Source organism: Acomys minous (assembly GCF_964271855.1).
Source record: "Acomys minous genome assembly, chromosome: 4".
NCBI lineage: Eukaryota > Metazoa > Chordata > Mammalia > Rodentia > Muridae > Acomys > Acomys minous.
This window is the reverse complement of record NC_140486.1, coordinates 20,150,010-20,163,139: the sequence shown is the minus strand read 5'-3', so window position 1 is coordinate 20,163,139 and position 13,130 is coordinate 20,150,010. Positions and strand designations below refer to the sequence as shown.

General features: G+C 42.8%; 1 protein-coding gene across 7 annotated transcripts in view; it reads left to right on the top strand.

Moving 5' to 3' along the window:
• Positions 1–13,130, top strand: part of LDLRAD4 (low density lipoprotein receptor class A domain containing 4) — a 328,427-nt gene that overhangs the window by 65,849 nt on the left and 249,448 nt on the right. Inside the window, exon 1 of one of the 7 annotated variants that reach the window (XM_084779091.1) lies at positions 6,847–7,018. The exons of the other annotated variants lie outside the window; for them this stretch is intronic. The gene's annotated coding sequence lies outside the window, so the exon portion shown is untranslated. Of the gene's footprint in view, positions 1–6,846; positions 7,019–13,130 lie in introns of those variants that run through there. 7 annotated transcript variants of the gene reach the window in all.

Below are 13,130 nucleotides of genomic sequence, written 5' to 3'. Positions count from 1 at the left end.
GGGATCCTAGGAGGAGGAGGGAGGAGGAGGAGGAGGAGGAGGAGGAGGAGGAGGAGGAGCTCATTGGTCCAGGAAGCAGTGTGTGGACTGAGATTTCTTTGTTTGAAACATCTGAAGGATGTGTGTGAGGAAATGACCAGAAGTTAGACAGCAGTCTGAGGCTGAGAAAGGGCATAGTTGCAAGTAAGATTTGGGGGTCATCAGCATATGACAGTCATTGAAGGAGGTGGACCAAATTAGAGAGCAGCCATCTGAAAAAAAAAAAAGCCTGTATATTTCATACTGTCTTGCTGAATAAAATCTTTGTCTCAGTGTCATGATCTTATTTTAGACTTAAAGATCTGTTGTCAAGTCTTTGTCACACTGAAAGAGTGGCTGTAAATCCTTGTAACTCATTAGCACAGTCTTCCAGATTTACACTTGCTGTGCTTGAGTCCTACCTCTACCCAGGTGACTTGGGACAGAGCCCATGTTCTGGTTTCTAGAAGCTCCATAGGCCTAGATCTTCTAAGGTAGCTGTTCCACGGTGTTTAGTCCTTCTGCTAAAGCCCCTTATAGCCTAGTGTGAGACGTGGGTGGGGCTGCACCCCTGGGTAAACACCTGCAGCCTGCTTATCTGTGTATACCTGGGAGGTTGCTGGTGTCTCCCCTTTGCTGGTGGCACATCCATTTCTCTCATTGTCATCAGAGTAGATGACTTGGGTTCCTTATTCCCAGTGACCTGTGACCTCATTGCTCTGATCCTTAAAAATAGAAGGAGCTGGTCATTCCTGTCTGTGTCCTGTAGAAAAGTGTGGACATGTTGGATGCCAAGAAAGGTTAGCTTACAGTTGGTGTAAAAGTTTGAAGCAACCTTCCCTACCTAGCCGTTGTCTAAGATACTAAGCATTCTTCCAAGTATTTTGATACATTATTCTGGGAAAACCTCTTGAAATCTTTAGAATTTCTGCTTGACCAGAAGAATTGATAGGTTTTTTTTTCTAGTCAGTTGATCATTTCGAGGTACTTTATTCTTATACTGGAATGTGTACATTACTGTTTTCATAAAGAGACAAATTCAAGTTGTCTTGAGAGAATTTTATTGTCTACTATTAGATGAGTTACCTCTATTTTTTGGTGGCAGTGATGCATTTAGTGAGCCATCATAATAAGGAATCAAGTAGTGGGCCCAGTTTAAGAAGTTTGAGTACGTCAAAAAGGTCTTTTATTCATTCACTGCTGTTTCTTCACTATCCGATCTTTGCTTCTGTGATCACAGGACAGAGCAAATGTATAGGGCTCAGTCTGTAGCATCTTTACCAACATTCAAGAGCAGATCTGGAGACCTTACTCTGTGTCTTGGATGCCTGAGGAAAAGTCCCACACATGGGTCCCCATCAAGCTGTATGTGACATACAGGGAGTTGAATCTCTGGAGGCTAGCTAAATGTGAGGAATTTTCCATTTACAGGCAATAAAAAGTTAAAGGAAACTAAAGCAAACTCTCAGCACTTGTAGGAGTTTGGTTCTCTGAGTCACAACAGAGTAGCCCCTTGAGAGAACGCCTGCTCACTCTGCCCACCCTGCCCCGGCCAGTCTGTGCTGGCGGACATCTTAACACCTTTCCAGCTGAGGCTCAACCTGTGGTGGTCCATAAAACCAAATGACAAAACCCAACAACCCTCTGGCTACCAAGATGGCCACCTGAAGACGAGACCAGTGGCTAGTTTGTAGACTCTAACCCATGCATTCACTCTTTAACTTAGTCAGTGAATAGTTATTGATTGAGAGCACCAACAGATGAGTGACGTGGTTGAAGGAACTGAGGTACAGAGGGATTATTTCGTGCACGATTGTAAACCATGTTAGTCCTGTTATGAGGAGCCAGGATGCGTTTTTGATACATCTTTTACCTCATAATAGACTCATCTGTATATTCCCCCTTATTAACAAGTTGTACACAGAGGCCTGGAACTAGGAAACAATTTGGGCTGAGGAGATGGCTCAGCAGGTAAAGGCACTTGCTGCAAAACCTTCTGGCCTGAGTTTGATCCCTGGCACCCACACGGCGGAAGGAGAGAACTGACTCCTGCAAGTCGTTCTCTGACTTCTCCACGTGTGGTGTGGCACGCGTGCCCCTTCCCCTACACAAATACATATATAAGTGTTTAAGAAAGATCAACAAAGATGAGCTGGAGAGATGGCTCAGTGGCTAAGAGCACTTGCTGCTCTTCCAGAGGACCTGGGTTTGGTTGCTAGAAACCATATGGCTTCTCACAGTCATCTGTTATTACAGGTGTGCAGGGATCCGGTGCCCTCTCCTAGCCTCTGCATGCATAGCCACTGCATGCACGTAGTGTATTACATGCACACAGGCAAAACAATCATGTACATAAAACAAACAAACCAAAAAAAACCTAAAAATAAAACAAAGAGAAGGAGAGGAACAGCCAGGTATGGTGCTAACGCCTTTAATCCCCAGCACTCAGATAGGCAGAGGCAGGCAGATCTCTGTGAGTTCAAGGCCAGTCTGGTCTACAGAGCGAGTCCAGAACAGCCAAGGCTACACAAGGGAGGGTGGGACTAGGAGGACAGGAGGGAGGGTGTTATGACTGGGATGTAAAGTGAATAAATAGATAAATAGATAAATAAATAGTGTGTGTGTGTGTGTGTGTGTGTGTGTGTGTGTGAGAGAGAGAGAGAGAGAGAGAGAGAGAGAGAGAGAGAGAGAGAGAGAGAGAGAGAGAGAGAGAGAACATTAGCAGGTTCACAGGAGTAAAGGTTTCTTTCTTAGTCACACCTATCACAGGTTCGATCAGGTGTTCAACCATCCCGTTGCCCATCCTGTTACCGCAGCATCCAAGCTAGTAGAAGCTCCATCTCCGCATTCAGCCCCAGGCTTTCTAAGACTATAGGGGAGGGAATCTCTGGCAAGTCAATAATTCAAGGCTCTGGCTCACCGCTAAAGGGTTAACCATGAAGCCCTGCCTGATCACATGGCGTCTTGGAGCTCCATCCTGCACGCGCCTGGCAATGACTGTCACAGGTTGGCTCTCTTCCATTCTTTCTTCCTTTTCTCTATTTTCCTTGTTCCATGGTCTCTTCTCCCTTCTCTCTTTCTTTTTGAGGTAGGGTTTTGGTGTATGCTCTGAGCTGGCCTGGAACCATGTAGTACAAGCTGCTCTGGAACCCATAATCCTCTTACCTCAGCTCCCCCGTGTTGGGAGTACAGGTGTGCATCACCTGCCTTCTCATCTTGTTCTCCTAAGAAATTATAATAGAAGTAATGGAGAGTATACTTTTGCTGACACACATGCAATTTTGATTTACAAACAGTATTTGTTATCATCTGTTTCACCTTCTTTAACAATAAAATAAAAGATGGGCAACAAAAAGGCAAAAGTCACCTACAATTTCATTATTTTCCTCTCTGTGCGTTTGCTTTCAGGCTATTCCGTTTAAAACTGTGTACTTTTAATTTTTGTTTTGTTTTGTTTTTCCCCACAATTGTAATCACATGGCTATGGGAAAATGCATGAGTGTTGGAGGCAGGAGACTCAGGCTTGCTCTCTGGACCTACTGTTTACTCATTAAGTGGCTTTGGGAGACTCTCTTCTCCTCTGCTCTTTCGTCATCTGCCACGGTGGATAACAGCTTCTAAGGCCGAGAGACATGTAGTTCATGAACACATGTGGTCCTCTGTGTTCTTCCCATCATTCCTTGGTTTCTACTCTCACCTGTGTATTTGCAGCTTTGCTTATGGCATGAGAAGAGTTAACTAACTTCTCTAACTAGGGTCCCAAGTCACCAATAGAGTCCCAAGTCACCAATTGCTTCTGTGGGCAGATATTCATGGAAGGGGGAGTGTTGGGACCAAGGAGCTCCAGCCCTCAAGGGGCTTTACATATATATTTCAATCTCCTGGGTCAGTTGCTAGCTTTTCCTGAGCTTGGGATTGTACTTGGACCAACAATAGCTAGCCACAGAAGATGTGACCCTGCCTATCACCTAAAAAGTCTTTGGTCCTGGGGAAGTCTATTCTCCTCCACTTCAGCTCCTTGCTTGTCTGTGGGGAGCCCTGATTGGGGGTCAGCAGTATTTTGCACAGTTGTAACCTATGTAGGGAGCCACAGCAGAGTGAATAGTCAGAGGGGAGCCATAATTCTCCTGGCTCCTTTCCAGCTGTAGCTTTATTGCAGCCACGAGACCCACCTCCAAAGGCACAGCAAATGGCTTAGTAAGAACCCAAGCCCTTTGCAGGACTTGGAATGAGGGGCAACATGTGTTCTGTCTCAGGGACATGACACGTATGGGATCAGCTATGACCTCTAGTGTGACATGGGGGCTTCCTCCGGTCAGCGTCCTTCCTCAGAAGGCTGTACTGGTGCAGGTTCCTATACCCCCGCCTTGCTCATTTGGCAGGGATGGTATGTGTGGGGACTTCAGTGACAGCAGGACATGGGATCGGATATCTTTATACCATCTTTATTAGCCACCACTGTCCAAGGATGTCTTGGTTTTATTAACTAAGAACAGAAACATTAAAGTGGATATAGTGCAGTGGTTCTCAGCCTTCCTAGTGCTGCGACCCTTCAATACAGCTCCTCATGTTGTGGTGACCCCCAACCATAAAATTATTTAGTTGCTACTTCATAACTATACTTTTGCTTCTGTTGTGGATTGTAATGTAAATATCTGTGTTTTCCAGTGGTCTTAGATGATTCCTATGAAAGGGTTGTTTGATCCACAGGTTGGGAACTACTGGTATAGTGTATTTTCATGGGGCAAAGCCCAGGCTCATGACAATACTTTTAAAAAATATTTTACATATACATTTATATTATTATACATATATACAATAAATGGCAAGAAGAACCATGAAACAATCAGGAATTATATAAATGTTACATTCTTAGTGTTTTGGATATTTGTATTTGGCAGCCTTGAAGAAAACATCTTTCCTATCTTGGTGTGTCTAAAATTCTGAATGTAAGTCAATATCTATGATATCTCATAATTATCAACTTAAAACATCTATCTAGACCTAAAAACATCTTAACCCCTAAACAACTAAGCTTCATTGTAAAACTAAACTATTTGGTCTTCAATCCCATCAGAGACTTGGAGAAGGAATAAAATTGATTACCTGAGTATACAGGGGGTGCAGGTTAGTAGCTTTCCAAATGAGAAGATGACAGAGACAGTTTGCTACCTGAACAGTCACCCAAAACTCTTTATGACATTGGAGCATCATCTTCAGCCTTCTGGCCCAATATATCTGACAGACATATTTGTGAGGCAGGAACTATTGAGGACTTGCTTACCCTGTCTTGGCAGAGTTTGGCTGTTGACTCTGCCTGCATCCAAGCTTCCCCTCTTTTAGGCAGAATTCTGTCTGTGGTAGAAACAAGGATATTTTTCCCAGTGGCCTGTTTGCCACATTTGAAGCCATCTCCGTAAGGAGGTTCCTTGATGCTCATCATCCTCTTTGAGGTAGGTTGGGTGTTGCCAGGAGTTAACCTGTCTCATTGTCAGAATCTTTAAAATAATAAAAACATTTTTAAAATGCCATATTCTGTATGTCTCTGAGGTTTTTGAAGACCTTATCTAACTATTTTACCTTGTCTTTTTATAGAATCATATCTATCTGTTGCACCTAAGATGTATATTCTTATGATAAAAATAAGCTAGTAATTGATATGACCATGATTTTATCAACTGACAATTATCGTATATATCTTATTTATCTTAAACAGCCTGCAATAGCACTTTCAAAGTATTGCAAGTAAACCTTGTATTATAATCAGGAGCACTGGTGTTTTGTAGATCTCAGTTTCGTCTTTAGGTGGCTGTGCAGTCCTGGTTGTCCTGCTAACCCAAGGCAGTTTGCGATTGGCCCTGCCATCTTGGATCTCCTCTCCGTTACAATGTCTTTTTAGGGGTAATTCCGAGTTTATATTTCCAAGTCTGAACAGGCACCCATGAGGATCAGAGATGGCATGGTGACCTAGTAGCTGACAACCAGTTAGTGCCCTAAAACACACTGGGAACTAGCTTCACGAGTGCCTTGCCTTTTCAGTGTCTGTGAATCCTCTGCATTTTGTAGTTTCAGGACTATTTATATCATTTTTGTGTCCTCAGCACTTTCCATGTGCTGGGCAGACTGGGTGCTGCCAGCATATTTTCCTCTAACCAGCTGAAGAGGAAGATGAGCCCAGAACCTGGACAATGTGCTCAATGAAACTTGGTTTTAGGAGTTAGAAAAAAAATTTCCCAGTTACCTAGGCTTAGTAGTGATGCCCGTTATCTCTTTCTCTTGAAGATTTTCAATGTGATTTTAGCAGATTAGAAACAATTATGTAATTAAAAATAAACCCTTAATGTTATTTATCCCAGAATTTTCTAAACTTACTTGATCAAGACCAGTCTCTTCCAAGAGTCATTAATCCCAGAAGAGCTTGCGACACACCAGATAGCCAGGAGGGGGTTTTCTTTGCACAATATTATAGAATGTGAGATTTGGGCATGTGGTGATGGAGAATTAATTGAGTCATATTTAGAGGGATTAAATCAGACATGGGTTATTTCTAAACAGGCCTAAGACTCCAAGTTAAACCTTGTAGTACATATTGCAGCCTTGGTACAAACAGAAACCCTGGGTGAGGGCTGAGATATTAATCTTTTTGGCTGAACTCACACATGTGGAAAGATGTTGGGGAAACAGGACAGGGGCAGCTTATAACCATGTTTTTGTTTTGTTCACGTGTGCTTTCATTTAAACCCTTACATCTCAAGTTAGCTAAGTCTCTCTCTTTCTCTCCCCCTCCCTTTCTTTCTTCTTTTGAGATGTATGTGTGTACATGCACACGTGTGTGCGCATGTGCAGAGGACAACTTCCGGTGTCTTCCTCAATCATTCCACCTTCTTTTTTGACATGGGATCCTCTTACTGATGTTGGAGGTTGTCAATCGAGCTGGACTGGCTGGGCAGCAAGCCTCATGGATTCCTCCATCTCTGGCTCTCCAGGGCTGGCATCACAGGCATGTGTCTAGCTTTTATGTGTGTTCTTGGGGGGGGGGGGTGGTCTGAGCTCTGGCTCTCACGCTTGCATGGCAAGCACTTTACTGACAACCATCCTCTCAGCCCCAGCATCTTAAGTGTGTCTAAGGTAAGAGTCTGTCTTATGGCTGTAAGGTTTCTTCCACACTTGTTTTAGTTTTTCACCTATGAAAAAGATGCCGATGCTAAAGATAATACTCCTGCACGCTTTTCTCTGTTCCATTTCTCAGTGGGGTCTGAGTGGGACACAGTGGAGAGAATAGGCAGTGAGGTCCCTCCACACTTACATGGCATGTCTGGGGATGCTGGTATCCAGTCACTGCTGCTACTGCTCTTTTCTCTTGGCCACTCATTGTTACCTTTGACTACCTGTGCCACAGAGCCCCCCTCCCTCCCTCCCTCCCTCCCCCCTCCCTCCCTGTCTCTGTCTCTCTCTCTTTCTCAAATAAGTACCTATAGATGTGATTATCTTTAGAAGCTGAAGCATATGAGTAAATCAGATGCATTTGCTCAGTCCTTGAATAAAGACTGTAGTTATTTTAACAACAACAATAACAAAAATCCTGCAGTCTTCAGCTATTTCTGGATAAGACTAGTAATTAGCATGCCATGTGTAATTCATTGCTGGCTCTGGCTGCTTATTTCCTTGTTCCAATGCAGCCTAATTTAGGGGACTGGATTTATTTCACTTGGAAATGTGATTTTTGTGGAGACCTCTAAAATGTCATCGTGAGATTAATGGTTTTCTGTAGCCAGAGTTTGCCAAGCCTGGTGTTTGAAGCTCAATTATTAGTTTTCAGCAGCTCTACGGTGGGGACTAACAGCTTGCTAGGATGATATTTAGTTTCAGAGAAAACTGTTAAAAGCAACTGCTGCAGGAAGGATTGCTAGTACCTGAAGACGGAAACACTAAGGAACAACAGGATGGCTTGGGGTAGGTTAATAATCTCCATGGTATTTCTCTAGTTTTGGTGTTGCTCATGGGAGACAGTTTACAACATCTTCATCATCATCATCATCATCATATATATATATAGATATATGTATATATCTATATATATATAACATGCAAACATTTGTTGATGTATTGGAGGTCAAAGGCATACATGTGCATTTTTGAAATTGATGTTACCTCTGTTTAAAGAAGGTTATTTGTAGTGGCCCAGTGAGAGGAGACTGGCAGCTGCTGAACTCTGTTGGGACTCTTGACATGCTTTCCATATGCAGAGGAATAAGAGAAAAAATATGCAGATAATCTTTTTGGTTTGGAGTGTAGGGACATAAAACGAGAAATTGGCCATTGTCCAAAAGGAAAACATTTCATTTATTTAGTTCTAAGAGGTTGTATTGGGTCAGTCTCTGGATTTTTCCAGCAACTGGTCGACCTCAGTGTTGCCAGTGGTGAAGCTGAACAGGGGTAGGATGCAGCTTAGGTTGAGAATATGTTGGACTACTTGCCATGCGCACACTGATGATGCTCAGCTGGTCCATGAGTCACTCATATCCTCTGTTGTCACTTTATACCCATCGAAGGGAAGTAGATCACCTTTGCGTTCTTAACACTGCTTTTAATGAAGAGAAAGGTATTTTCTAATACATGAGCTATGTCTTTTAAACTAGTCTCCATACCCTCTCCCAAAACATAGAAAAGGAGCTAAACAAAACAAAACTCTTATACATGGGAAGCACATGTATTGTTGTTGTAATTCTCTTGAATGAGGAAGTCAAATATGCAACAGATTCTAGTAGTGAGCAAATTACAACAGGCTAGCTGCCCCATAATATATGATGATGACACTTCACTCAGCTGGGAGGAATCAGATGGGCCATTGCCCCATTTATACCGGTAGTTTAGGGTTACCTCTTCAGAGCGGGGAATGCTGAGTCAGGAGGTAGAAACTGGGGTAGGCAGTTTAGGGTAAACAGTACGCAAAGAAAAGTGGTTTCTTTCTTGGCTGTCCGTGGACCCTTTGCAGCTCTGTTCTTGGCAGAGATCAGAGATGCAGGAAGTGTTTGGAGGGTTGATTTTTCATTTGGTTTCTAAAGGCATTATTATTATTATTATCATTATTATTAATTTACTTACGCATTTGAGTGTTTTGCATGTTTGTTTGTGTACCATGTTTGGGCCGGGTGCCCATGAAGGTCAGAAGAAGGTGTCAGATCCTCTGAGACTAGAGTTACAGACAGTTGTGAGCCACTTTGTGGGTGCTAGGAACTGAACAAGGGTCTTTTGTAAAAGCCACAAGTGCTCTTAACCACTGAGCTAACTCTCCAGTCCCTCCTAAGGGATTTCAGGGAACTTTTTAGAGGCAGGAATGTTAGGGTAGCAATAAAAGGACCATTAGGGAAAAGTCCTGGTCAAGAGAACACAATCTTTAATCTGGGTAGAGACCTTAGACCAGTTGAGTGGATGAATCACTTGTTCAAGGGGCTACCCCTCAGGGAGGAGGGATCACCCCCAGGAAGGTAGGTATACCTTACGGCTTGCTTTTATGCCTTTAATGAGGTATGCTACTTTCCCTTCCCAGATTTCCTGTCCCCTAGTGTAGTCGCTTACAAGGCCTTGTACTTCCTAATGGTACTTCCAACATATCACTGACCATCGTGCTGGCTTAACTCAAAAAAGCATGCCTTCTTTTGCTTGTGTGTGTGTGTGTGTGTGTGTGTGTGTGTGTGTGTGTGTGTGTGTGTGTTTTAATAACTCAAATAAAATTTTCCTCCAGCTTCCACTTGTGGCCATTTTAAACATTTTATCAGTAAGAGTTAGAATCCCAAGAGGGGAAATCCCAATTTTTTTGGTATCATCTGGTGACCATCAAGGGACCTCCCAAAATTTCTGGTAACAAAAAGTCTAAGAATGTTGTCAGCTAGCATGAGACTTTCAGCAGAGACCGCCCCACTTTGATGTCACCTGTCTACCTGATGTTTCTGCCAATGTCTTTTAAAAGTGCTTTGATTCATCCCTTCTTTTTCCTCTGTACTAAATGAGGAGTATCCGGGAGGAGTTGGGGGAGGGGAAAGACTATGATTGAGATGTATCACATAAAATTAAAAAAACAAAACAAAACAAAAACAAGTCGTGAAGCTGTTATCATATTGGAATGTGGTACCTGAATCTATGTTCCTGGGCCATGGGCTCTCATGTTTAGTTCTAAAATAAACTATCTCTTATGCATCCCTGCCCCATACAAAGGACACAGCGTTAAGAAGGAATTAGAACAATTGCATAAACTGTGGTGTTAGGTGGTGTTGGACCACGTAGTTTGTTACCAAGGAAAGTCATTTCTAGAACGATTTTTAGGCAAATTAACTGATGTGGAAGGATTGGGACAATCTTGAATTGTGTCATGTAAGAGTGATGTAGAATTCTTAAAATCTAGTGTTCTAGGGAAAGCAAGTCATCTTGTCATCTTTTTTATGGGCCCCAGTGTAGACTCTTTGACTCTGGTGGTTTCTAGGCCTTCCCACTCTGGCCCGGGCTTTCTCACTGTGGTCAAGCAGTCGAACCTTAGATGGACTGGAAGTTGGGTTCCTTGTCCTCTCCTGAAATGGTTGGATGGGAAGGTGAGAAAGAGGAAGATAAGGATTTGGCTTTTAAAGAAGCTCTCCTAAGCTGCCGTGCCTTTCTGCCATGATGGACTCTTAATATTTCTGGAACCATGAGGCCAAATGAAATTTTCTTCCATAGGTTGCCTTGGTCATATTGTTTTAATACAGCAACAGAAAAGTAATTAGTACATTTGTCTACCTTTTTGGTTCCCTTCTCCCATTTAATATCCGTACATCGTTGAATAAGATAGTCCTCTACAGGTGAAAATGTGGTTTATTTGCACATTTTAAATTTTAAAGTGAAATAAAGCTAATTGACCACTTCATTTTAATTTCAAGTCATAAGCATGCAAGTATAGCTTTAGTAAACATTTCCAGAATTGGAATTGTCAAGTTCAGAGTATATGCTTATAGTGTTTGGCTGATATTGTGAAACTTCCTTCCTGGTTTTTTTTTCTCCCCACTACTCTCTGGGGCACAGGCTCTCACTAGGCATCCATGACTGGCCTCAAACTCAGAGACCCATCTGCCTCTGCCTCCTGAGTGCTGGGAGTACAGGCATGTGCCACCATGCCCAACTAATTATAGTGCCCTTGATAATTATGTACTTATAACTATATATTGTTAAAGATGTTGAAGAACTCAAGGTTAGTAGCCTCTCTTTAGAAATGGAAATAATCTTTCTTAGAGATTTCTAGGAAATTAGGTTTAGCCTGAAAACTGTTTGAGCCAATGTTGATTGCTGAATAAGACAGCAGGTATGGTAACCATCTTAGTAAGCGTTTTCCATGACTTGGGAGCTAGGCTGAGCATGTGGTTTGAGACACACACTGGGCGATTTGGACGGATTTCTTACTGCAAAGCACTTGATGGTCACATATGTGCCTTTCTGAAAAGGGGTGTGTCAAAGACTGTTCTCTTACCTGTTTTCAGTGGGTACTATTCTCATTAGCTGTGGTGACACTATCTTGACTTGCTTGTCTGTATACAGTGGCTATTTTAAACAAATACAATACCAAGTAACTAAAGAACTGAAGGGGAAACATTGAATTCTCCTCAAAGAGAAGTGCTGTGTGCAATTGAATTCTGTGTACAGGTACATTTTTCTTACTTAGTTGCCAGCTATATAGGTGTGGATACTAAAGCCATGGTCAACTAAAGCCGTGGTAAACATCTTCTGCCTCCTCTTCCTCCCTTTCTTCATGATATCTTCTATCAATGTGTACAGTGTCCACATGTTTTCCCCTCAACTCACTTGGCAAACATGAAATTTTAAGATATTTTCTACTTGAGAATTGCCAGCCTATTTAAGCTGGATGAGCTTGGTGGGGTGACAGTGTGCGGAGTGGACATTGTCCTCCTGTGACTGAAGCCATGTAGCCTTCATTCCATAGCATCTACCTCCTTCCTTCAGATTATCATGGCACTGAGCTTGATACAGTCGCCAGAATAATGTAACGAGGCACCAGAGCAGCTCATAGAGCGAGGAGAATGGTGAGACAGTAGAATTTGTGATCCAAAGACCACCAGTCTCCTCTTTAGGACCAGAACTGTGTAGCTGAGATTGTGTTGACTTGACGAAAATTAGAGAGTCATCTGGGAAAAGGGAACCTCAATTGAGACAGTGCCTTCATCAGATTGGTCTATGGACAAGCCTGTGGGGGCATTTTCTTGACTAATGGTTGATGTGGAAGGACCCACCCCATTGATGGTGGTACCACTGAAGGGCTGGTAGTCCTGGTTTATATAAGAAAGCAAACTGAGCAAGCAACGAACAACAAGTCAATGAGCAATATTCCTCCATGGACTCTGCCTCAGTTCCTGCCTCCAGGTTCCTGTCCTGATTTCCCTCTATGATGGACTGTTACATCAAAGTATAAGCCAAATAAATCTTTCTCCTCAGGTTGCTTTGCCTATTGTATTTTATTATAGCAACAGAAAGCAACCTAGGACATGAACTATGAGTGAGAGAACCATTATAAAGGAGAGCTATTAGTAGTACTACTTTGGGGTGCATTCCAATAAATACGTTGGACTGTATTCAGTGTGGTATACTGAAAAGTGAGACCGTGTAGTCTGTGCCCTCTGACTCTCCGGTCTAACCTGGTCCAGGAGGGCAGGCACACTTCTCTGGGGTATGTGGAAACTCCAGAGCAGCAGCCTTGTAGATTTTTCCCAAAGAGGGGATGGTGGTAGTAGGCCTGTCTCAGCTGGCCGGCTTGTTTTCCTTCCACAGAACCCTTCTTTCTTCCTCCTTGATCTTCATGCCTCCTTTCCCAGTTTGAGGTTTCTGGGATTCATTTGTTCTTTCCATCTGAGACAACAGCTTCCAGATGGATTTGCTCTTCAGTTCAGCTTGGTTTCGGCATGTTTTGGGTTATATCATCTATAGTGCATAGTTAAAAAAAAATGTAACTCAGACTTTAACAATTTTCTTTAGAAGATTTTTCCAAGCCAGGCACAGTGGCATACACCTTTTCAGGGAGGCAGAGGCAGGTGGATTGACGTGAGTTTGAGGTCAGCTTGGTCTACAAAGCAAGC